Raw genomic sequence first — 25,442 nt, forward strand, 5'->3', positions numbered from 1 at the left:
GCTATGGCTTCTCACTTTGCTTGACACTTCCAGTACATTCTCTTACCCAGAGAGTTTGGAGGAGAGGCATAGACTTCGCTTTTTTGGTTGAATACAAAGAGGATAAGAAACAAAGTGAGCAAAATCTTGCTGTTCCTTGCCTCATGCAAACCACTGTGGAAGCAAGAACTTGGATGAATGGATGTGTCTGAAAAGTGTCATCCAGCCACAGGGTCAGGGAGACTTGACCCTGATAAGCAGATTGCCAGGTACTTGCTTGCCACCCTTTTCCTGCAGCATTGTTCATTATTTCTCTTCCTCTTCTGAAATGCCTTTAAATTAAGATTAGGGACCCTATGGCCCTTTAGATGCAGATCAGATAATATGCCATAATATCTTGCCATTAGGTACACTGAAGCTAGTAGGAACTGGAGTCCAGCAATATTCCATGGCCCTGTTGTATTTCGTTCTGCAAGGTTGTTTCTTCATTCTTTGGCAGTGGGTGCCTCGGATGTCTAGTTATGGCCATATGCTCCTGCATTCTATGTGGGTGGGTTGGTAAACTGGGCTACATGATGTTGTCTTGGTGCTCCTTCTGTCGCTGTGTGTTTTGAGGTGTTTTCACTCTGTGTAGGAGTGCCATAATTGAACGTCACAGTGATTAGTGGTTGCAGCGCTGTTCCCAGCACTTCTGTGGGAATGTTGCTGTTGTTAAACTGATGCTTCTTCCTCCTCCTTCTTGTGGTTTTGACACTGTTGATGGGGCAACATGTGAGCCTTACATGTTATGAAAGTGTAAGCTCTGGTGTGATGGCAGCCATCTTAACTAGCCCACAGCATTAGTCTTCCCATTTCATCTTTTAAAATGAATGGAACTTTATTATTATTTTAGCTGACTTGTGCCTTCATTTTAAGATACTCTTCCATTTAACTCCTCTCCCAACTGAGGATTACATTGCATTTTTGTCTGTTTTTAAAAAATAAATGTTAACACTAAATTGTTATACTTTGAGGCCTTTTGCTTTAAGCAGGATGAGTTGGAAAAGCTAACTAAATTGACCCATAAATAGCAGCAGCACAAAAACTCGAGCACTCTTGGCAAGCATTCCACTCTATTTAATGGATTTGGTGTAGTTGAACATTTCAGTGAATTGTAAGATCTTATGGAATTCCCCCTTCCCCATTTACCTGGGAGATTGGCTGGCTATAATATACATATATAGTAGCTAAATATACACTTGTTTCAAACTAACCTTGAGAACATGCAGCTGTGTAATTGGATTGGATTGACAGCTTCCTGGGTTTAAGCCATAAGGAACTTACTGTTGAAGAGTTTGGCTGATTTGGCCATGGCTAGGTGCACCTGTATACCTATATATGTAGATACCTATATAAAAATATAAATGTTAATTATTGGTGGTAGTCATACAAGAAACCAGCAAAGGGTATATGTGTGTGAAATAGTAAGACAGACTTCATTATGTAGAGATAAAGAATCTGTGTGTTTATTACAAACTGAAGACGGTGATGGTTGTGTGAAAAGTGAGTGATAGTCAGGGCTTGAAAAAATTACTTTTTTGGACTGTGACCTTCAGGCTCTCCATCCAGGATAGACAGTGGCCATTCTGACAGAGGTATTTTGAGAGTTGTAATACAAAATAAATTTTTCTGAGCTTGGAAGTGGCACTCTCAGAACTATGGCCTCATTGAATTTTAGCCTGTCCATGTAGTCTGGCAGAACCAATCATTCTAAAGACCACTGCATGTCCTGCTTTCAGTAGTGCAGCCAGTGCTCCCATGGCCAACTCCACTTGTCATGGTGACCACTCACATAACAGCTACCATGCTGAAAGATGGTGATGAAAATAAGTGCTGAAAGTTTGCTTTCAATTTTTAAAAAAATCCCTCCATAATGAAGAGAACAAGCATAACTCCTTGAGTATTTTGTATGCTTTGTTACTTTAGTTGAAATTCTCTGACAGTATCCACAGTGCAGAAGTAGTGCAAATACAAGAATGAATTCAGTCTTGATGTTGAGCTGTGGCTGGCTTTTCCTGCCTCCATTTCTGTTCTTGGCACCTTCAGTGAATTGTGTCTTATGCTTACTAGGAGGCCGTCTGCTTCCCTTTGCATGTGCTGCATTCTGATGGAACTAGAAAGGTGTGTGCGAATGCTGGCAATTGCATCTGACAGGCTCCCGATGTTTAAAAGAAGCTAGGTTCTTTTTGTTGGCCAACTGTGTTTTGTAAAGATGATAGTTATGTTTTTCATTTTTTTTTGCCTTAAGGTGGAAGTGTTTATGTGTCAGCATGCCTTTTCCTGTGTTTGTGCATACCTACACATACACATACCTCTCTCTCTCTCTCTCTCTCTCTCTCTCTCCCCCCCTATATAAAATAGAAATGTTAATCATTGGTGGTAGTCATACAAGAAACCAGCAGAGAACATGTGCGTGTGAAATAGTAACATAGACTTCACTTTATTTGGAACTCAGCTAAATATGTGTGTTACCTATATTCAACACAAATGCTTAGCTTTCAAGAAATACACTGGTCACAGAAGAGTATTTTGGATGCAGTGTCCCTGCTTATGTAGGTCTGGTTTGCTTCCATTATTTTAGCTTTACAAACCAGATTGAAGGATCACCAATTGATGGACCAGGGCTGCTTCCAACCTTAGAACAATTTCAGTGCATGTATGGTAAAATGTGTCAGATCACAGCTCCCTTCACTACAGTCCCATTGACCATGCTGTCTGGAGGGAATGGGGGTTTGCAGTCCCACACATTTGGAGAATGGCAGATTGTGGAAGGCCGGTGTTAATGCGTACATGGGGAGCCATTATGGAGCAGAAGGTGGAGACTAGAAAGATGAAGCTTGAGCCCCTACTCAACCTAGATTACCTCAGAAAATAATTGTGAGGATAAAGTACTCTACATACAGTATGTGTTGGGAACAAAGACTGTGTGTGCTGCTATAAGGAACTTGGAGGAAGGCCAGGTTTGAGGGGAGAAAGGACCAAGAAACATTTAATGTGTGGATGTCCATAATAGTATGTCTGAGTGCATGTAACCCTTTTTGGGAGACTATTATAGCTAAATGGCAGCAACTCCCCCCCCCCCTCTTTTTAAGAAAAGGAGATCATTTGACTCTATACCACTTCATAACACAGAGGTTGTTCATCCCTGCCTGGTCTAGCGAGGTAACCTGAATCTGCTAGCTGAACATTCCTGCAATGCTTCAACAATTCTATTCCACATTCAGTCTATCTTGAAATGTGTCATTTTGGGCAGGCAGGGATCACCTAGCAGTTGTATAGTGATTCCCTACCACCTTGTTTAGTCCAAGGAGATAACTTTTCCAAACTCTAGGGTGGATTGGTTGTTAGTGGAGTGTCTGGCTATGCAAGACCAACCTGAATTCACTGATAATTCCTATTCTTTCCTGTTCCAAAGCAAGACTAACCAGTAAGGGAGTATGCATGTTGGGAGCCACTATCCAAACATACTAAGGAAACAGTGACATCCAAGCCCACACACTCCCCTTCTGTCAGCCGAGGGGGTTGGTAGGGCTTGCCAGGTGGCATAATGACAAAAATATTTTGTCTTGGCCAGTGAAACAGCAGCTTTCTTGATCACAGCAGCAAGAGCATGCAAGATAGTCTGTTTTTTCTATGGTTTTGCTCAGGAGCCCTTCTTACTTAAATGTGTGGTGTGGGAATGATAACAGTACAGATCCATCAGTAATGTGAGGGCTTCCATGGCACATGGTAGGAAAATAGATTATAGCTCCTTTCTGAGCTAGGGAGCCCAGTTTGGGCTCTGGAGTGGCTGCAAATGGTGTGGAGGAAGACAAGTATCAATACCAGATACATTGAAAATATCAATTTTGTTTAAAATTAGTGTTCATATGTGCATAAGAAAGAAAAAGAGAAATGCATGGTTGTGAGTGGGATAATGACTTGGTCAATCTGTCCTAGTTGTTTTAAAGGCTGTAGATGTGGGGGTTGATTTGGTACATTAATATTAATTGTTCAAAAGCTTTGGATGACATGAAGAAGAGTCAGTCTGTACTATTGTAGCTGGGAAGTGCTGGATGATAAGCTGCCAAGAATTGACTCACTGATCCAGTGCTGTGCCTTTTACGTGCGTTGGAGTTGGGTAACCCCCTCCAAATTTCTGTGAGATTTTCCAGGTCTCCACAAACTGAATGGACATAGTCTTTTCACATTATGCACTTCAGCTGCTTTGGTTCCATACTGTGGAGTGCTGGGATTTGAAGTTCCAGGAGGGGTGCTTAGAGCCAGAGAGCTCTAGTGCCTGTGACCAAACTACAAACCCCAGGATTCCATAGGATATAGCCATGGCAATTAAAGTAGAACCACAATGCCAGTGGCATACTGGGGGTTGGTGTCACCTGGTGTGTGTGCGTGGATCCAGTGGGGCAGGCTGCTTTGGACCCTGGAAGTCTCTTCAGCATTGCAGCCATGCCAAACCCCAAATGGAAGGGACTGCCCCTCCAGCAGCCACAGTTTGGGCTCTGGAGTGGCTGCAACTATGTTGAAGCCCAAACAGAAGGGATTGCCATGGGTGCTGGACAAGCAAGAAAGGGATGCAACACCCTTTCTTACTTGCCCAGCATTTGCGCCAGGTATACTACCCTACTGGACGACACCCCTTTCTGGGGTGTGACCTGGTGTGATTTGCACTCCCTGCCCTCCTTAGTGGAGCCATTACACAATGCTACAATTGTGTAGTGTGAAAGGGCTAACAGCACGAAGCTTATGAAGACAGCTAAATCACTAAAGTTCATTGATTAAGAATTGTGGTGCCATCATGCGCTTTCAGCACGACTACTTGATTAAAGAGGGATTCATCTGGCATGTTATCTGGGTGATGTCAGGATTGTCAGATACTGATGTCAGAAGCTCTTAAAATAAATGGAATATTTTAAGAAAGAAATGATACAATTTTGCATGCTGGAAATACCTTTAATTTAGAAGAAACAGCAAAGTAGCCTTCATGCTGTGATTGTACATTTACCTTCACTAATTATTGTGGCATAGTGGTTTTGAGTGTTGGACTACAACTCTGGAGCCAGGGTTCAATTCCCTACTCTGCCATGGAACCCACTGTATGATCTTGGGCAAATCACATGCTCTCAGCCTTGGGGAAGGCAATGACAAACCTCCTCTGAACAAATCTTGCCAAGAAAACCCCATAATATGTCATAAGTAGGAAATATGTCATAAGTAGGAAGGAACACAGAAAGAAAACATCATTGTCTGAGTGAGCACTGTAAGATTATGGTGTTAATGTTTTCAAATGGGATTTGAGGATGGTTACATCTTCACCATATTCTTACTGATTATCTTAAATACTGTGTGCATTAAAAAGCCACTACATAGTTTCTTGACTTTTGCTCATTGAAAATGTTAGCTTTTAAAGGTGCCTGGAATTAAAAACTGGTTGCCTAGCAACCTGTTCCAGTTTAAGAGCGTTGGTGAATGGGTCACTGATTAACTATGAGCGACATCTGATGAAGGGGGCTCTGGACCACAAAAGCTTTATCCCATGCTGCATTTGGCAGTCCTGAAGGTGCTACAGAAATAATTAGTGCTGTGTACAATTCAGGTTTATAATTGCAAGACAGTTTTCAGCAATGCCTTCTTGACAACTGGAGTATTTGACAATCATGTTGGCTGACTTGAAGGCCACTGTAAATAAATGTGTCTTGACTTATCAGTATGCTGATTTAAGGGTATGTGGAATAGAGGGATGTCCTTTCCTATAGCAATACAGTGGGCTCTTTGTATCCTCTGGGGCCCCTGTGGATACCAAAATCCGTGTTTGTTCAAATCCCATTAAATACAGTGGCATAGCAAAATGGTGTCCTTTATATAAAAGGGTGAAATCAACATATATGATTTGGAATTTATACTTTTAAAAATTATTTTCAGCTCTTGGATGCTTGAATCCATAGATAAAGGATCGGTGGATATGAAGGGCTGACTGTATGTAACTTGATAAAGGTAAGGTAAAGGTTTTCCCTTGACATGAATGTCTAGTCACAACTGACTGTAGGGGATGGTGCTCATCTCCATTACCAAGCTGAAGAGCCACCGTTTTCCGAAGACGACTCTGGTGATCGTGTGGCCAGTACTGCTATGCAGAACATAACTTGATACTGCATATGAAAGCTGTTTTGGGAATGATATTTGTTTCCATAGGCTTGGTCGTCCTTGTGCTTAGCTGACAGGATTTATTATGGAACAACTCATAGGAATTTTATTAAAAAAGTGAATAAGCCTAATTCAGAAAGCCAAATTTAGGGGCTGTATTTTATGTATCTTTTTAGTATGTGGCACTTGAAGAGAAACATGAATGGGAAGGCATGCACACTTGCAGAGAGAAATACAAGTCTGGTACCATTAGATTGAACTGCTCACTCACAGGTCATAAATTACTCCTCTCTTCCTCCCCCATCCAAGCCCTATACAAAGATCCATTCATGTGAATAAATATTTGGATATAGAATAGCTGTTTAGCTGAAAAATTAAAGAGCAATGCCAAAGGAAAAGTTAGTTAAAAGGTGTGATGTGGCAGGGCTTCTGTTTTTGAGACAAAAGCCTATAGAGAATCTGATGTCTCAATCCAGAAGCACAAAAAGGAAAAGAGAGCACTAGCCATGCAAAACACATTGGTTCCCCACCCCAGATTAATATACAGCTGGTGTGGGGAGCTTCTCTTGGGCTGGCAGGCATTTTTCTGATCTCTGGTTGCTCAAGAGATGCACACTTGAAAGGCTCTTGGGTCCCCTTCCTGCTTCTGCCTGAACTGGATGAGATTCCTTGAAACAATCTAATTAAACTGAGCTGCCAGTGCCTTCTGATTTGACCCACCTCTTTTTCCTAGTAACTCAATAGGAAGCTCACAAAGCTTAAGAAAGATCTCAAATGTGAAAGCTCTTTTTTGTCACATCTTCTCACTCACCATCACATACTCTAACCTCATGAGCCAGTCTGTCCCAAATTGGTACTGCAGGAGTATGCTTGTGCAGGCAGGTGAAGAGCAGGAGACACCATCACATGAAATGATCAACGAAGCTGTGTGATGGTTTTAAGGGACCCTGAAAAGAGAAATGTCATGCCACTTTCATCCCCACCATGATCCAAAAGGCTTCCGGTTCTCCTTGTATTTCTTGAATGTTAATACATTGACTGAAGCCCACTTTGGGAATTGGTGATCTATATCATCTTCAGTCAAGTCAGTAAAATAATCAAAAGTCCCTGTTGTGATTAGCTAATACATTATCCTATTCTGTTTCCCTTCTTTGATAGAGTCTCTTGTGATACTTTCTCTGGCTTTTATAACCTGTTCTGAGAAGGATTGTAAAAGTTTGTGTTTCTGCCCAACTGCCCTTCTCATTGGGCAATTGCTCTCTCATCAGAACTGACCCCTATTAAAATGTAACTTAACATTATCACATCATTAACCCTTTGTTACCTAGAAAAACGATTATTCCCACAGCTGTCCAACCAGATAATGGGAGAAGCCCCATTATCACAACACTGCATACTCAAGTCTGGTGTGGTCTAGGGTTGCCAGAGTAAAAACAGGAGGTGATTCCAGTATCTGTAATGGTTGCATTGAAGAGGAAATTTCAGCAGGTGTTGCTTGTTTCCTAGTTGTGGGATAAGCATCACTTTGAAATTCTGCCACCCCCACAATCATTAAAGGTAGGAGCCCTCTCTAGTTTTCAGTCTGGCAACACTAGTGTGTCCTGAGGCAGAGTATTGTAGAAGCTGAGTGGTGGTGGTCGATAAAACTGACAATAGTAAAATGTGCAAAATGGGTAAACATGTTTAGCTTATTATAAACATAACAATTATGTTTTATTGTAATGTTAATATTAAAAAGGAAAGAATTAGCCAACTCAGAATTAATCCATTGTTAATGGAAAGTATTGTTCTATATTCCTATATTAATACTATTTTATTAAATAAAATTAATTTAGGATTAAAAGTAAATCATTACAATTAAATTCACTATAAAGGAATTTTAATTCATTATCAAAAGATTTTAATTTTAAATTAACTTGAAAAATGAATTTTGAGATATTGTACCACAAATCGAATGATATCAACAGCAGTGATGAGATCTACAAGACCAGCAACAGCTGGTTGCTGGGCCTTTGAAATATTTGCAAAATCATGGATTCTGCTGAAAATAAATGGCTGCTTATTTGAATTATGGTAAATGATTGTGGCTGGCATCCTGTTGGTTAGTCACAACTAGTGTAGATCCATCCAACCAATTGCTGAATGGTGAATCAACACATAGATAAATCTAATGAATTCTGTAGGTCTCCTCTAGTCAGGACTAAAATAGGATTTAGGCCTATATTATCCAATTATACAGTACTGTGATGCAAAATGGATGTTTCCCTGCAAATAAAAGGCATCTAGTTTGAATTAAAATTAGTGATTATATTAATCAATAGCACTGTTAGTACATTCAGTGGCTCACCACTGAATTTCAGCAGCAAACTGTAATGCTAATTTTCAGGAGTTTTTTAAAATGTATTTCCCCCCTTACTTTGGAACCACAAAGAAGCACTGAAAGATACTTGTGGGTGTCTTCATTCCAGACTTTGCAGACTAGGGTTGTCAGATCAGGATCATCCATGCCCTACAATTTCTGGGCCACAACCTGAGACCGAGGGACATCCCCTGGTGGTGCCATTAAGTATTTTGCATTAAGTTTATCATTCAAACACACACATATGGGCAGAATGTATTTCCTTTGAGAAGAATTTTAGATAAAGGTGAAATGAGATCTCATCTACTTTGGAAGATGGGATGAGGAACATTTAAAATAGCCCACTTGCTTCTAGTCAGAAGGTGAATGTAAAGCAGAGTGGAGGCAGCACCATAACAACTGGGAAGGAAGGATGAAGTAAATACATAGCCTGCATTAGAGGGTCTTTGCAAGTTGCAGCAACAAATGAATTAAGCTTTGGAAGTTATAGCAAGCTGCTGCTTTACCAGCTGACCTGGAATTTTGCACACAGCTCTTTCCTCTTGCCTGAAGCTGACACCTCTCCTGTGAAGAATTTGTACCCTTGTCTCCTGCCTGGAAATGACCTGTGAAAAGTTGAGACTCAGGCCTTGGGGTCTGGCAACCCTCTATGCAGATCCTTGACATACAGATACAAATATTAAGTCAATGGGTACATGTTTGGAAGGAAAGAAGAGTTTGTTTGCAAAGCTTCTTTCATTACAGGATAATATTATCTCATAACCTGTGAAGATATGTCAACTAAAATCTGGCAGCTATGTATTTGTAAGATTTCAAGCGTTAGATTTCTTCAGAATTCAGTGCTGATTATATATAACAATTACTCAGCCCAGCCCGACCCTTGCCATTCAGTTAAATGTGAATATGAGTGCATCACTATAATGGATCTAGAAAATAGATTCCAAATGTGCTTTGTATAAAATTAATAATTGTTTGTACATTCAAGATTCCTATTTCAGGTGCTTAAGTATTGTGCTTGAAAATAAGGGTAAGTTTTTTTTTTTTTTTTTTTTTTTGTGGAACGGTTAGTTCTACATCCAGCCTCTTTTATAGAAGTGTCTTAGGTATCTTGTCAGCTTTAGCTGAGAAGAGGGAATGAGAATAGAGTGTTGAATTTCTTTCAGCTTTCTGTTTAAAAAAACATGCTGTTTGACAGTATGATATACACAGGATTGATGGCATGTTCACTTCTTAGCAAGAGATGGGAACAACATAAGATTCTGTCCTTGCAATATGTAGTAATCTCTTTAAATCTGATATGCAATAAAAATGTAGAGAAGCCAGCTCTGTACCATGTGATGGATGCCCAAGAAGGACAAGGGAAAATGTAAACATAGCACAAATTCATTATTATCAGAAACAGCTGTCATTTTCTTCACCGGGTTATCTAATAAATGCAAACCCACTTGCTAGTATCTGTGGTGCACAATGTAAAGTAAATCTCAATGTGTGCCGACCTGTATGTTTGACTTTTATACCTTGCCAATGCTGAACACCCTTTTTTGTCACACTAACAGCTGTGATTATCTCTGCTGGTTAATTTTACATTGCTTTATCCTCCTCACCTTTGTGGTTCGTAGTAGTACTAGATCTTTTTGAAGGTTATTTACAATGAATTCATGGATTTCGTCTTGTCCTTAAGCCTTATGTGATCTGATGTCCTGTGCACAGTATATTTTCCTGTAGTATTTTTTGCCTTCTATTTCCATTATCTTTAAAGAGCTGGAAGATAGTACTTAATCATATTTCTAGGGCAGTGGTTCTCAAACCTTGGTCCTCCATATGTTTTGGTTTTCAGCTCCCAGATTCTTGACTGTTGCTCAAGCTGGCTGAGGCTTCTGGGAGTTGAAGTCAAAAATCTGGAAGACCAAAGTTTGGGAATCACTTTTCTAGAGGGAAATATCTGTGCATTACCTAACAGAATGCTGCTGTATATTTATATATATTCTTGCGGGTATATGTACACTTTTAAGCAACAGTACATATCCAGCAGCTGATGTATCATCGGGCCACTGCAAGGTAGAGGAGCTTGTCCCTTCTATTCCTGTTTTCTGTTCAAAGTAGACATATGGGAGAAAGAAGAGGCATGAGTGTTGTCCTACACAAAGACACAGGGAGCAATGTTTGATTTCAGGTTCCTAACTGATACAATACATGTTGTCCAACTTGCAGCATATGGAAGAGAGAATGATGCTGCCAGTCTTCATTGATGGGGGCACTTGCTCCTAAGTAATTACAGTACTTGCAAAATATCGTGGGGTGGATGGTACATTGAAGTGTTCCAGCAAGCTCATCTCTGGGCTCCCTGTCTCCTCTTTGGGACCTCAGATTGTCAAAGGAGGTAGCATGGGGGAGATTGGATGGCACAAGTTTTTTGGGCAGATGCAGAAACAGTGATCCACATTGTGCTTTGAAATCAGTAGTGTGGGAAAACCAAATGATATAGATCCATATCACAAGACTTTCTGTTCACTTTTTTTGAGAGGGGGTTGTATATGCTGTTACAAGCAATGGAGGCGTTTGCACTTTTCTCTTGAGAGTTCCCCATCCCCCCCCCCCTTTTGCACAGTGTGCATTTTGTCATGGTTTTTGCATCTTTTCTTTGCAGTTTCCATGGTAAGCACTCCCCCATAACTGAGTCACAGATGCAGGAGCTTATATAAAGAAACAAATTTCTGGATCCTACCTTGTAAGGTTGCCTCCGTCAGCAACATAGGTACTCAGGAATTTTTCACAACAAACATCATGAGCAGAATGAAAATACATACTGACAAAGCTGACAATTCAGTCATGTACTTTTTAATTATGAGGCATAATTAGAATAATTCTAAACACCTGACTTGCTGTTAGCACACTACTTAGTATTAGAATAGGATATTTTTGTTCTAGTTTGAGTAAGAGAATAGCAGGGATCAAGGCTGTAGTATATTGTACATCCACAGGAAAGAAAATAACAAGATTTCTTTGTGCTTAAATTGGAGAAATGAAGGCCACAATGATTCATACAGATTTTGTTTATTTACTGCCCCTTTGAATAACAGACAATCCCCTCTCACCTGTCTAACAAAGAACATTGGATAACTTGAAATACCAGCAGGACAGATACTAGTAAAATACATGGCCTTGCCTGTCCATTTTCCACTAGTAAGTCGTGAAAGTTTCCCAGATCAAATAAGCTGGGTGAAAATGAATTCTCTATCATACCTTGCCCCCTCCACCACCCCTAGCAGGACAAGTACAGCCCACCAGGCTGAACAGAGCTTAACAACTAGATTTGTAGGCTGCCAGCTGTGTGGCAATTTATCTGTTTTGCCAGTCCCACGCAGGCAGTAAAAGTAGGTTTAGACCAAAATCTACCTGCTAGTCCAAAGACAAGGGCATACCAGCTGAACAAGTGCTGAATGGCAAGTCATCACTTATATAAATCCCATTGATTTAGTTGAGGTAAATTTATTCAGTCCCATTGATGTGTCAATTCCAGCATTGTTTGGCAAGTAAAAGAGGAAAGATGGTACATCATGTCATGTTGTGGGGACTTTGCTTGCAAGGATCACTGTAGTATTCAAGTGACATGCTCTGTGGAGAGGCATTTTCCTCAACAGATACTATTGTTTTATCAATCCAGAAAATTGTGCCAGGAATACCTCTAATGCCAGGCTTTTCGCAGAGAGATAACAGCTCCCCCCCCCCCGGTATAATTTATGTTCATTTTCTGATTTTGGGGTTCAGAACAACGTTTTTTGCTATTGCCAGTTGGAAATAACAGTACTCATGTATTTAATGGTGTATAAAGAAAATTACATGCTAGATATATTCATGTATAAGTCTAGAAATTTTAGTCAGAAAATTGGCCCCAAAACCTAAGTTGACCTATGCATGGGTCAATGTAAATACTATCCTTTAATTCTTATTAAAAAGGGGACCATCCCCTGGTGAAGGTTAAGAGTGCAATCTGCCCTGGAAGTACTGGACTCCCTCTGCTCTCTCTTCTATCTAGCCTTTAGTGTGAGCCAAAACTGTATGCCTGCCAGAATTTTTTTGGCATTGTTTTCCTTTGCTTCATCATTTAGATCCTTTGTTACAGGTCCCTAAGTTTTACCCTCGACTTATCCAAGGGTCATATCACAATCCATAATTTTGCCTCCCAAAACCTGCCCTCGATTTATACATCAGGTCAGCTTATAGTTGAGTACAGTACATCTCAGTGAGTGCAATTCACATACACATATGCATGGAGGAGGAGGTACAAGAAGTTTGTTTTCCCCCTTTTCCCTAATGTGCACCTCAGTTTGTCAAAGGAAGTTGCTTTGGTTTTGGGGAGACTGGGATGCATTGCTGGGAAAATGCAACCCATATTTGCTGGGGAAATGTCTCATATTTCACGTAGGAGAAAAGTTCTCTCTTTTTTGGCCAAAGGCATATTTGTTCTTGAAAGGCAGTGTGTCCATTCATTTTCTTGAGCAAGAAAATAAAAGTATGAGAATGGTATACAAGTTTCAGCAAGACTGGAAGTTGCATGGCGTTGATGTAAGAAAGGGAAAGGTAGGGAAGACTCTTCTGACAAGATCTGATATTATTGATGAGTCCAGATAGTCTGGTACCAGGTGTATTTGACAGGGAAGAGGAAGCTTCCTGGGCAGTCTCCTTTGATCATGTTCCAGAGCATCATCTCCCATATTCATCTATTAGTCCTGAAGCTTTAATATCAGTCACCATTGTACATTGTACATCTTGGAGCAGAGTTCCTTATATTTAAAAGTAGCAGTCTGCACACACCTCCTCCCCCAAGTTTGGTTGCCAGCTAAGTGTAATAGTTGCCAAAGTTGAACAGTTGCAAAAGTGACATTGAATTTGTGTCATCCCTTAGCAGGAGAGAGAGTTTTTATACTACTCCAAGTTCTGAAGCACCTTAGAAATATATACTGTACATTCTTTATTGCACCAGGGCTAGTTTAAACCAAACGACATTAACAAAAACCATTCCTGTTTTTTAAAAATTGATTATTCATTTTTTTAAAAAAATATATTTCCCAATCCTCTTATTGGAACAACAATGACTGTTTTTAATGTAAAAAATGTAACAGTTTATTGTTATACTTTACGGCTTAATTATTTATTGGCAGTTGTTTATTGTTAGACCAGTATTCAGTGTCAGTTACTTCTTCTTTTTTATTTGTAATTATAAGTTAAAACTATATAGTTTCTTGTCGAAAGTCTTCAGTTGTAAGCCTAAAATACAACAGATTTATAGCTTGTTGATATAGGTTGATGTTTTTATTTATCCTGTTGTATAAATGTCTTGTTGTAAAAATTTATCATGTAAAAATGCAAGCTTTGTAAAATAAAGTCAGTTACTTCTTTTTAATCACTTAAATATGTGCAAGAAATGCCATTAAGAAACAAATCCTTCAGTTAACATAGGTTCAACCAAACATTTTGCTTTAAATGAGTACATCTGAACTACATTTTGCTGCTTAATTTTCTGATTTAATCCTGTATTGATTCAGTCCTACACATTAATGCAAAAAATAAAAAACCCAAACTGATTTAAATAAAAAAAACCCTGGGTTTCTTTGTGTTTAAAAACAACCCCTGGATTTTTTCCAACACTGCTTTAAACTGACCACTAATCAAAGTTCTCAAGACAGTTTGTTAAAAATAGAAAATACAATGATAATATAATATAAACCACAGCTTGTAAAGCACAACTGCAACACTGAGTCCCAGTCAAATAATTTAAAATTACTAAAATGCTTTCCTATTGTCTCCTCCCAAATAAAGAACTAAGATAACATGAAATGGTATTTTTCTCTCTCACAAAAACATATCCTCTGAGCATTTAATAATTCAAACAATAGTTTTAAAATATGTTCTATAAACACGTTAATGGTTCCAGAACCTCCTGTGAATATCAAAATTTATGTATGCTCAAGTCCCATTACATTCAGTGCATAGTAAAATGCATCCCTTAAATAAAACAGCAAAATCAAAGTTTGTTTTTTATTTGGGGGGGGGACGTGAATATTTTTTTAACTGTGCTTAGTTGAAACCATGGATGCAGAATCTGTGGATATGGTTATGAATGGTTCAGTTGGTGCAGATGCTCCAAGCCCAGCACTAGCTAGGGGCCCACTGCTGAAAGGGGTGAGGAGGGTATTTATTCCTTGTTCTTCCTCAGTAGCTTTCCAAATCTTGTGCTGTTTTTCTTACTTCCTGTATTTTTGTGCATTATGTGAGTACTTGAGTAACATATACATAGAGTTCAGTCTGTTAAGACTTATCCAAGTTGCAGGGCTGCAAATTGTTCCAGAAATAAAGATCTTTGTCTCTTGTATTTGTTTGTCTTGTTTCTATATCATCACTGGGTCACCCATGTGGCACAAAGTAGTACCTGTTTTGGGCACTGTTGCAGGTAGTGTTGCAATAATTCTCTTCCACAAAACCGAGACAAAATGGAGGACATGCAAGAAAAATGGAAGACCATATTAAAAGCCAAAGACATTAATAAATTAAAAAACATAAATATAAGTTCATGCTTCTTAGTCATGCTCAAAATGCAGGAGATAGAGAGATCTTGTAGCCCCTTTGAGACTAAATGCATCAGAGGACTTTAGCCTAGGAAAGCTCATGCTGCCAACATCTTTCTTTAGTTAATAATAATAATAATAGAATTCAAAGATATAGAGATCTTATACCATCTCTGAGATTAAATGCATCTGAGAAAGTAGACTTTAAGCTAGGAAAGATCATGATGCCAATATCTTTCTTTCAATTAACAACAACAATAATAATAGAATTCAAAGATAAAGTGAATCCACATGCCCTGGCCATGCCTGCCTGCCTGCACTGCTGCTGTTGACCAATCCCGGCAGCAAAAAAGCAAAACAAGTAAGAAAAATAAAAAACTTACAGTAAACGCACGTGCACACACAGAGAGCGAGTCCCTCCTCTTCCTTCTTTCTCTCCTCTTCTTCTTCTTCTTCTTTGCCTTTTCTTACCCCTTCTCCTCCTCCTTTTCCCTTTCCTCCTCTTTCTCTTCTTCTTTGCCTTTTCTTACCACCTAATCCTCCTCTTCCCTCCTCCCAGAAAGACATCCTTGACTCAGTTTCACCTTTTACCAGATGCCTTCTCTTTCTGCCTGCTTTGCTCCCAGAAAGAGATAACCCAACAGCCAACCAGACCTCTCTCCTGTTCCCTGTGTTGGCAAGGATCCTACAGCAAGGAAGGTGCAGGAATGGTGGCAGGCCCCAGTGGAGACTGTTCAAAAGCCCCTCTTCCTGGGCCTGGCCAATGGGGAGGAGCTGGAAGTCCACCCCCTGCAGCCGTTCCCTCAGTCATGGCTGCCTCTCATCCCAGGGTGATGAGAAGCAGCACCTGGGAGGCTGGGAAGGAGAAGCCACTGGGGAGGAAACCATTGCTCCCCAAAGCCTCGTGTGATTGTTCAGCTGCCCCAGCATCACAGGAAACCAGGACGTACAGATGAAACTGACTGGGACTGTCCCGCTTTTGGGGGACAAATGGTAACCCTAGTTGCAGAGTCCCAGTCACCATAATCTAGCATTGATTGGGATTAAACTGAAATGAAATGATATAGCAGTTGTCTACCAGACACATAAAGCATAAAAAGTCCTATGCCACCTTTATTAAATTAAAAGGAACATGAAGTTAATATTCAGAGTGTATATTCAGAGGTAGCCGTGTTGTCCATGCACAATAATATCCCAAATCCACAAAACAGTGATATGTTTATTGGGTCAACCAAAATGCACGGAATTAATGTTCCAACCTTTCCAAGTTTCACTGGCTTCTTCATCAGGCAAAGATGTGGAAGTTCCACAGAGTGTGGAACTGATCTGAAGCTTATGACATACTGATTTTATTTACTTGTGAGGGGGATCTGATAGCAGCAACATGCACAGTCTGCAGTACAGACTCTTTTCTGTAAGCAAGTTTTTTCAGCCCCCCCCCCCCCCTTTTAAAGCTATTTTTAGATTGATGGCAGGTGGTCTTCTACTCCTCAAGGAGAGTTTCCAACCTGATATGAATGAGTGGAGTTTTCAGGCTCTGCTGACCAAGAAAGTTGTTCATAAAGGCTGCCAGTAACAAATGCCACATTGTAGCAATTAATCATCCATCCCTAATAGTTTCCAGTGGCAGTTGAACAAGTGACCCTTGCTAGAAAGTGAGGGTTGGAACCTCTCCTCTTGAGTGACTGCAGTATCAATAAGAAAACCTTAGCCACTCGTTTGACATGAGTAATTTGTCTGATGGGTTGTTTTTAGTTTCTGTGTTTCCTAACATGGACTTGTCTACTTTCTTGAGATAATAAATGATCCTTCTGTAACTATAAAATTGCTGCTGTCACTCTCTGGATCTGAACTCCGTGCATGAATGTACCTATAAATTGGTCGATCAAGCATGCTTCTTTTTGACACTTATCTCTTAATCTAGGTCATACGCACATAAAAATCTCTTTGCTGTTAGGCAAACCTACAGTGGATCTCTAAAATTTGCTAATGAACTCTCATTGAACTTAACACAAAAGCAGTCCTCTCTGATCTTCAGGCTTTTCTATATGTTAGAATTCAAGGCACTCAGACTACTTACACAAGGAACATAAATTTTCAGGGATTTCTGTTATTCTTTTTAGTCTGTATACCCTACTTGCACAGCTTGTCCAGTGATACCCATATAAATGCATATAATCATGAGCAATCTGACATTTTGTATTATATAACTGTCTGAGGCTGCATCTATACTGGAGAATGAATACAGTTGGGTACTGCTTAAACTGCCATTGCTTAAAGCTGTATCATTTTACTTGTTCAAAGAGTAGGTAGGCCCTCTTTTTGAGTTTTTTCAGATCACTTTTCAAGATTGGTGAAGAGATATTTACTGAAAAACAGAATTTTGGTAAAGAGTGTATGCTATGCTAGCATATTTCTAGGGCGGCTCTCCTCAACCCATCATCCTCCCAATGAACTAGGCTGCATATCACATTATCCCTGCCATAAGTTCATCAAGACAAATTGTAGTTCAACATATATAGATGACACCAATGTGGGGAAAGGTCATTCTTGATGCCTTTTTTTCTTTTTAAAAATTATTCCCACATAGCGTTCAGGGTATTTTGAAACCACAGGGATTTTCTTTTTCTAGGTAAAAACAGATTTTTTTTTTTTGAAAAATTGAAAAATGCAGTATTTTATTCCTTTATACTTTTGCTATTTTCGGCAAGTCACTTTGCTACTTTAGGAACATAAAAAACCTTATATGTATATCACCTAGTTTTGCATAACATTGTCATGCTTCAGTTTATTCACAACATAAATGCAAATTTTTTGTTACAAATGGAACTACCAAGATTTTGAACTGTAATGAACACTTGAACTATTAAGAAGCTTTTTGGTCTTGCCAGCTTCAGGAACAGGCATCCCCCCACCCCCAATAACAACAGCAGAAAACATCAACATTATAAAACATTGAAAAATGCAATGTCTCAAGTAGCTCAGGCATCAGGCAGATACAATGCACGAATTTCCTTGAAAAGAACTGAGAAAATTCAACCAACACCAGGAATTATAATGATATGATTACATAATTTTATATAAAAATCTTCTTACATGGTTCTTTGAAATCATTCTGGGTACTAGGTATATGGCCATCATGTGTTAAATACTTTATCATTTGTTCTAAAAGAAAATATATCTTAATCAAATATCAATTTTCACATCATAAACTCATTTAGAATATGTGTGTATGTGTGTGCCCATGCAATCTTTCTCCCTCTGGACTGCTTGCTACTTTGACAATTTAATTACTGTGTGACCAAAACTAACTAGGTGTGCAGGCTGGCACATGCTGTGCATTGACAGCTTTTGTGTAATTTTATTTTCCAGGCTTAAAGCTGTGAAGTGAAGTGACGATGGCGGCATTTCCTATTTCCCAGGCTTGTATGTATAATACTTTCCTGTATTCTTTGTTTACATAGATCCAGGATAAAAGAAGGCTCTTTTAAAGTTAAAGTTCTGGTTAAGACTGGATAAGTCTTTGTCTGGTTTCTTAAATACATTTTGCTGGGTGATTTTGTTTGAGAGATAGGGTAAAACATGTTTTGAGATAAAGTGAATACTTCAACAGTATACACACATCTTTATGAGTCATGAGAACCTTGGAAAGGATCAACTAGGTAAACAGCAAAGATTTAAAATAAGAAATGGTGTTCTCTTTAATGCTGGAAGGAAAAATGAACCTTTATGAAAGGAAATTTGGTGAATGTGAAAGTTAATTGTGTGTTTCTCCCATTTAAAGATCTGATTGCTTTATTTCAATGAGTTCTTAAGTGATTCTCAACCTGAAAACAACTATATTAGACTAGATGAATAGTAATTTTCCAAACAGTAGTGTCTCATGGACCCTGCTTAAAAGTGGTACTGCACTTTGTGAGGCATTCACACCTACCTCTTATAGGTTTCCCACATTTTGTTGTGTAACAACTTGGAATGTATTTAATTGACATTGTTACTACTTGGGGAAAACAATATAACACTGTGAAGGTACAGAAAATTTTTATGATGATACAGAAGTAAATTAAATAAAGAAACAAACACTATTCTTGGCAGCAGAGGTATTCACCTTTTTTGCTTTAACATAATCAAATGGATTCTGGTGCTACTTGCTGCCTTCAGAAGTCACATAAATAGACCAGTCTACCTGTGTGCAACTCCAGTTCTACATGATCTTAGATTAGATACACATTTTTACGGAAAGCCTCCTTGAATCGTTCGGGGAGCAGCAATTTCCTATGAATGGAAAATTTGCATTCACAGGAAATTGCTGCTTCCCAAACAATTCAGGGATGCTGGAGGAGAGCTGACGATTCCCTAACGTTTAGGAAGCGTGTCAGGCTTTCACACACACACGCACTTCCTAAATGTTTTAGCAGCATGTTATCAGTGCTTACTCCATGGTAAGTGCTGGTCTGAAAATCTTCCGTGATGGTGCTAAAGGCTTTCTGATGAAGTCGTGCTGATCCCACCATGAACCTAGCATTAACCCATCATTTAAGTTACATTGGCCATCATTTTGTATTAACTGAAGTTCGCGTTAATACAGTGCCGTTTCAATGACAGTTAATGGTGGTTAATGACGGAATCAGTGCAACAATTTGAAAGCCTTTCGTGCCATTGGGGTTGATGACAGAATAAGGATGGGGGAGCGATCTTGTCCTTATCCCGTCCCCATGTGATAATCTCCATTGACTCTGCCTAGAGAAGGCTACAGTAAAGCGCAGTGACCAGGAGGGTGTGGGAGACAAAACCAAGAATGCAGTGGTAACTGAAGAAGCTGGGGAGATCTGTAGCTGAGATAGGAGAAGCAATCCACAGAAGAACTGTTATCTGGATGGTCTACAAAGCTGGGATTTATGGAAGAATGGCAAGACAAAAGGCTTGCTTATACAAACCCATATTGAAACCTGTTTGAAGGTTGCAAGAAGACATGTGGGAGACACTGCAAACATGGTGTATTCCAACATTCAAACCACTACACTATGCTGGCTCTCTTTATAAAACTTAAAAATTAAATTGAAAAGAATTGATTGTTTAAGTTCTAACTCCTAGCCCACTGTTAAAAAAAGACTGTGGGCCTATTCTGTGACCACTTAGGCGAAATGCTTCTAACGCACAATATAAATTGATAAAGAAAAATTACAAATAGTCCAAATAATATGAAAAAAGATACACACAGAACAACTTTTTATTCACTGTTTTTGGTATGTTAATTTGTCCAATCACATTGCAGCTCTTTAATACTTTAAATGTAACACTTTAACGCTTTAAATGTAAACAATTTTGATAGTGATGGTTTAGGTACAGTAGACCCCCAGTTATCAAGAATGGAATGTCTGTTTCTCTTGGTAAAGTGAATGATAAAGAAAAATTTGACAAGGAATCCTTTTCTTCCAAACTGTGACAACAGCAGTAGCACCTGTCAAATCTGTTTGCAGCAACTGAGCAGGCTACTTGTGCCCTTTGGGATAAGCCATGGGCACATATGCTATTGTTTCTGTTCACCCTATTAGTATCTTTGCATATCCTTTATTTTTGAAGTGATTTTTTTCTCTGACAAAAAGAAAGATCATAATTGCCACACTGATTCATACTAAACCTCCAGATACATGCGTGTCTCTGAGTACAAAAAGGTGACTTCAACGTTTTTAAAAATGTAAATACCAGAATTCACCTAAGCATCTCTTTTTCTCAGTACAGATGGACCACACTACACCTCTGTTTAACCTTCATATTGGAGAGGTTCTATGAATCTGTTTTCACTTGCCAGTGAAACACACTTTTAACCTTCTAACTTTTACTAGACATTAGTTTTATAATGTTGCCATGGAGAAACACAAAAAAATTTATAGGACTCTCTTATCCCCAGTAGCTTAATGGATAATTAAATCTTTTCTGCTGTAGGCCATGGGGGAACTATGCTTTTAATTACTGCATCTTTCTAATGCCACAAAAGACATTCACCCAGAAAGAATAGTTTTTATAGTTTCTAAAATTTGATGTGCATACTTCTTTACTCTTCTGCTTTACTTAGATATGTCCAAGTGGAAGATGTTCTGAGGAGCAAATGGAACATAATTGTTTTGGTTTAGCAGATGGCAGTGACTTTTCTGCTGAAGATATTAATAGCATAAATGGGTTTCACTGTGAACAAAATGTGAAATGGTTGAGTTTATTGATGTGTGTGCTTGTAGTGAAGAAACAAAGCACAATAATTGGACAAAATATGAAAAGAAAAAGTTTCTTCTGTCTCAGAGAAGTCAGTGAGAAATAGAAGAGATTATTATTATTATTATTATTATTATTATTATTTCCCACCCTTTCACCAAAACTGGGAATCAGAATGTCTTACAAGATTAAAAACAGTACAATTAAAAACATAGGAAAATGTTACATTAAAACAATTAAATTATTACAATATTAAAACAGATTGCATTTAAAAGAATAAAATATAGTTTAAAAGATAAAGGTGTTTAAAGATACTTCAAAAGAATACAACACCCAACCCGTTCTTTAAAAAACCTTCTGTTTTATATGCATGTCTGACCTGGAAGGTCTTAGTCTGCCGGTGGAAGGACAAGGAGAGGGCCATTTGGGTCTCCCTGAGAAGAGAGTTCCAGAGTCTAGGGGTAGCCAAGGAAAAGGTCCTCTCTCATGCCCCCACCAACCATGCTTGCGATGGTGGTGAGACAGAGAGAAAGGCCTCTTCTGAAGATATGTGTTGCCTGCCATGATAATTTCAAACTGGCTAATAGAATACATTTTTCTGAAACTTGTGCAGTGATTGAAACTAGATTAACCAGTTACTGGAGGTTTGATTATTTTGCCTTTGCATGGAATAAACAAATGAGGACTGTGGAACACTTTGCATTGAAAAGGATCTGTGTACCTACCTATTTAGAAATCACTGTATTCACTAGGACTTTTCTACATAGTAAGAGTACATTGTAACCTTAAAACCCCATTGAACTCATTAATTCTAAACAGATATGCATAGGCTTGTTACACAGGAGAAACAGTGGTAAATACTCGCTAGCCCTTCCCTCAATTAATTGGATACTGAAAGTGGAAGAGAACAAGGCAAACAGCTTCATTTAGGAAAAGGGTTTGGTTGTTTGAAGGGCCACCTTTTATTCTTGCCCCAGAAAGGATGTTTACTTGTAGTTTAATTGCTTGAGGTTATCTGCTGTAAAGACAGAGTGTGGCTGTTGTTCATTTCTTTTGATGTGCGTCTTTGTAATGAGATGATATGGTTAGACATTTATGTTCCCACAACAACCCTAAATTTTAAACTTTTCCATCCCCATAATTTTTGGCAAATCAAATTTTGTTTTTTAGCTGATGCACGTTGTTACCAAAGCCTTCCTTAGCAACCAAATATTACTAATATTAGCTCCAAGCCCTGTACCAAAATATATTTAAATGTGGCAAAGTATCTATGTTACACTATGGTCTCCTTTAATGCTTTCAGTCTCCTTCAAGTAATTGAATCAAATGAAGCTTATTGTACTGTAAGTAAAGCTGACTTTGCTAATAGGGTTAAGGCTATTTGAGCCATATGACAAATTCGTTTGAATGCTTTCATATTAAGAAAAATGTTAGCTGAAGCTGGAATTTTCTTTTTCTGATATCTATCTGTGTGTATGATTTAATTTACAGCTTGTGATCTGAACCGTCATCTGCCTTGTGAGCACTTCCTCTTAAGAGACATGTATCGCCTTAAAAAGCCACGTTGCTTTTGATGTGATCTGCTAAATTGTTCCTGTTGGGCCCTCTGTGTGCATGAGCTAGAATACTATATCTTAGGGCTGAAAGAACATAGAGCTGTTTTTCTCATGGACCAAAGGTATGAACTGATATTTTATTGCTTTATCAATCTGCAGTCTTCTATGCATAATGGGTTGGGTCCAGTTTAGGGCCAAAGCACACATTACTTTAAAGTTGTAGGTAGCTGCTACATCTTTTCTCCTTCTTTTAGAGTAAATGCATAGGTCCCAAATTTTAACCCTCTTATCTGCAACAGCCTTGATTCATATTAGGGGACCCATGCCTGTAATTTATGTTGCTAGAGAGTTTTTTGCAGTTTAGACTAATTTATATTTCATTGATTTGTGGATTTTCCCAAGACACGACAACAAACAGCCTGGTTTCTCATTTTGAGAGACTTTACATCATAGAAAGATCGAATTGCAAGGGATGCTGAATATCAGGGTCAATTTTTCTGCTGTAAGGCAGGCACACTCGTTCAGTTTACACATTAGCATATAGCAGAACTTTGGAAAGTTCCATTCCTGGTGTATGTATTCCAGAAACCCTTTGCTGGCTGGCAGATTTTGAGAGATATACCTGTAGTCCAAACGCATAATTTTCTGAGCTCTGATATATAGTTTTTGTGGTGAAGGGCCATAATACAGAGCTTTGCATGCATAAATCCTGGGTTCAACCCCTGGCATCTTTAGGTAAGGCCAAGAAAGGCTTCTGTCTAAAAACCTGGTGGTGTCCTTTAAGGCCCCATTCTCACTGGCACTTTTGTGCTGGGAAGCTTCAGTTTCTCCCTCCCCGAATCCCTCTGGAAGCAAGTGCTGACTACCAATCAGGGGTATTTTAACCCTGAATGCCCTCTTGGAGAATTCGGGTTTAAAATGAAGGCGCCTGGCTGTCAATCAAATTAAGTTCCATGATTGTCATAGGTGACGTTTCCAGCACTCATTGGGCAATCGGAAGTGTGCTTCCCCTCCTCCTTTTTTTTTAAAGAACCAGGCACTAGAATGCGCACATTTTGTCAAATTTAAAAACCTCCTGTGTGTTTATGTTGTTGTTATTTGGGTCAGTGCAGGTTATGATCTGCCCTTGGCCCTGTTTTCAACCCCAAAATGCAAGCTGATGCCATATCTGCATCCTGCATCTTCCCTCCTTGACATCCCAGAATGCCTCATATACATGTAGTAGTAGTAGTAGTAGTAGTAATAATAATAATAATAATAATAATTTTCCTCACCTCGGAATGCCAGAAAAGGATGCGATGCCATGCATTCTTTGCTTTTCCTAGGCTACCCCTGAATTCCTTAGAGACACTAGCAAAAGCATTCTGTGTATCAATTTGCCAATTTGCCAAATTGGAAAGAGAAACATTGTAACATTCGTATTGTAGCATTCATTCGCAAAGGAAAAAAAGTCTTGCAAAGTGCCCTTTGCCACATTTCCCCTTTGCTGGAAGCGAGGAAATGAAAGGGAAAGTGAACAAGCAGCTAGCCACATTCTATCTAATATATATCTACCTGAAGCAAAAACTATGCACATTTTCTGTCAAAAATAATTAAAAAATCAAAAATCAAAAGGGAAAAGGTCCCTGCTGGAGAGGAGAGGCTTGGCTTGCTCTGTCCCTCTGACCTGCTCTGAATTGACCCTTCCTCCTGGTCACGTTCTATCTATATATCTATTGCAAAAACCATGTGCATTTTTTGCCAAAAATAATTAAAAAAAATAAAAATAAAAAGGGAAAAGTCCCTGCTGGAGAGCAGAGGCTTGGCTTGCTCTGTCCCTCTGACCTGCCCTGGATTGACCCTTCCTCCTGCCTCTTCCTTCGCCTCCTCCTGCTCTGTTATAGAATGCCCTCCATGGCCCCCTTCTTTCCCCCGGCTCCTTCATCCTCCTCCTCCTCCTGCTACATCACTTTCTCCAGTTTCCCCTCTGCCCTCCCTCTGACTGCCCTTTGCAGCCCCCGTCAGTCACCCTGATTCCCCTTTTTTGCAGCCTGTCACCCTTTGCCTCTTGTCACCCCAATTCCCCCTTTTTGCCTCCTGTCATTTGCCTCCTGTCAGATTCCCCTTTTTTGCATCCTTCTTCCGGCTCTTTCCTCCTCCTCTTCCTCCTTCGCTCCAATGAGGGGAGGGAATGCTCGCCCTCTCCCCTCCCACTGACCTAAATCCCTCCCCTGAACTTGACCCGATCATGATCGGGGGCAAGTTCATATTCACATAACCCGGGTTTTTTCAAAAGAGATGGCTTTTGCCCCGATTGCAAATGACCCGTGCTAAGGGGCATTTGACACGAAATGCTTGTGCATGCCTCTGATTCGCTTGTGGGAGATTCGGGGCCAATATGAACTTAACGTGAAAGAATCGATTTCTGATCCGGGGTAAAGTGTAGTCTGAATGGCCCCTAAGTGTAGCAGTAGTGAGGCAGACAGATGTACCATCTGACTAAGTAAAAAGCAGCTTCTCAATAGTCTTCATCATTGCCCACACAGCAATGAGTCATATTATGCATTATTATTATGATTTATTATTATTATTATTATTATTATTAACCTTTAT

General features: G+C 39.3%; 1 protein-coding gene across 5 annotated transcripts in view; it reads left to right on the forward strand.

Moving 5' to 3' along the window:
• Positions 1-25,442, forward strand: part of TIAM1 (TIAM Rac1 associated GEF 1) — a 262,355-nt gene that overhangs the window by 38,035 nt on the left and 198,878 nt on the right. For 4 of the 5 annotated variants that reach the window (XM_089512109.1, XM_089512114.1, XM_089512110.1 and 1 more), the window contains exons 2-3: positions 18,457-18,510; positions 22,786-22,972. The gene's annotated coding sequence lies outside the window, so the exon portion shown is untranslated. The remainder of the gene's footprint in view (positions 1-18,456; positions 18,511-22,785; positions 22,973-25,442) is intronic. The other variant, XM_089512112.1, reaches the window with a different exon arrangement.

Source organism: Sceloporus occidentalis, unplaced genomic scaffold (assembly GCF_023333645.1).
Source record: "Sceloporus occidentalis isolate IW3139 unplaced genomic scaffold, rSceOcc1.0.p SCAF_2, whole genome shotgun sequence".
NCBI lineage: Eukaryota > Metazoa > Chordata > Lepidosauria > Squamata > Phrynosomatidae > Sceloporus > Sceloporus occidentalis.